This window comes from Chrysochloris asiatica, unplaced genomic scaffold, assembly GCF_000296735.1.
Source record: "Chrysochloris asiatica unplaced genomic scaffold, ChrAsi1.0 scaffold00034, whole genome shotgun sequence".
Classification (NCBI taxonomy): domain Eukaryota; kingdom Metazoa; phylum Chordata; class Mammalia; order Afrosoricida; family Chrysochloridae; genus Chrysochloris; species Chrysochloris asiatica.
The window spans coordinates 20755027-20756670 of record NW_006408552.1 but is presented as its reverse complement, the minus strand read 5'-3'; positions in this window follow the sequence as shown (position 1 = coordinate 20756670).

The following is a 1644-nucleotide window of genomic DNA, read 5'->3' as shown; positions in this document are numbered from 1 at the left end:
CTGAATATGAACTAACATTATTTGGTATTTTACAAAACTTAGCTTGTGTTTCAATGAAATGATGTGGCTCAGCTGACCTTCCTAGTGTTACTGACACCGTATTAGGGAAACATCCTACTATGTCATGGAGAAATTGTGGCAGACCACCTTCCTGTTGCATATTACTATCTTTAACTAAGGAGGCCGTTGCTTATTAACAGATAAATGAAATTTTCACATGGTGTTTTCCATATGTAAGATGACTTAGTCTCCCCTCTAAACAGTCATCTCTCCAAATTTGAGAAGCAGTGTTGTTCCTTTAATTTTCTCCTGTAGTAGTCCTTACAGTTTTCCTGTAATATGGGTCTAGTTTCTCTCACTTTAGGAAAAATTCCTTGAAGTATGTAGCAGATTTATAACATCCTACCAATTTCCCATCTAGATGCAGTACATATGTATATGCTCTCGTTGAGTGCTGTAGATTTGGTTCCAACTCACAGCAACACTGGATAGGGTTCCTAACGAGTAGCTGGTGGATTTGAATTGCTGACCTTGGGGTAAGCAGTCAAGTACTTATCCTACATTGCCAGGCAGGACTCTATGTATGTATGTATGTATGCATGTATGTATGTATGTATGTATGTATGTGTGTATATATATGTGTGTGTGTGTGTGTGTTGTTATTGTTGGAATGCTTTCACTTCATAAAATAAACACCAGACTGTGAAACACAAGGTCCACAGTTGGAACCCATAAGTTGCTCCTCTGGGAAAAAATAAGGCTTTATGTTCCCACAAACATTTAAAGCCTCACAAACCCTATAAATGGTTGCTATGAGGCAGAAGTGACTCCATGGCACTTAACATCAACAACAAATATATTTAGTTAGTTTGTTCTGACTCATTGTGATCCTGTGCACAACACAGAAACACCGCCTGGTCCTGTGCCACGCTCACAATTGTTGTTACATTTGAGACATTGCTGCTGCCACGATGCCAAATCATCTCCTTGGGGGTTTTCCTCTTTTTGGCTGAACCTCCATTTTACAAAGCATGATGTCCTTCTCCAGGGACTGGTTACTCCTGATAATATGTCTGAAGCAATACAGATTAAGTCTCACCATACTAGCCTCTAAGGCACATTCAGGTTGTACTTTTACAAAACAGATTTATTTGTTCTTCTGGAAGACCATGGAACTATTAATATTTTCCTCCAACACCTTAACTCAAATGTGTCATTTCTTCTACAGTCTTCCTTATTCATTGTCCAATTTTCACATGCATGTGAGGCTATTGAAAATACCGTGGTGTGGATCAGGTACACCTTAATCCTCAAACTGACATCTTGACTCTGGCATACTATAAAGAGGTTTTGTGCAGCAGATATGCCTAATGCAATACATCATTTGAGTTCTTGACTGCTGTTTCCATGAGTGTTGATTGTGGACACAAGCAAAATGAAATCTTGGACAACTTCAATCTTTTCTTCATTTATCATGATGTTATTTACTGGTCCAGTAGTGAGGATTTTTGTTTTCTTTACACTGAGGTGCAACCCATACTGAAGACTGTGATCTTTGATCTTTATCAGTAAGTTTTTAAGTCCTCTTCAGTTTCAGCAAGCAAGGTGTGTCATCTGAATATCACAGGATGTTAATGAGTCTTC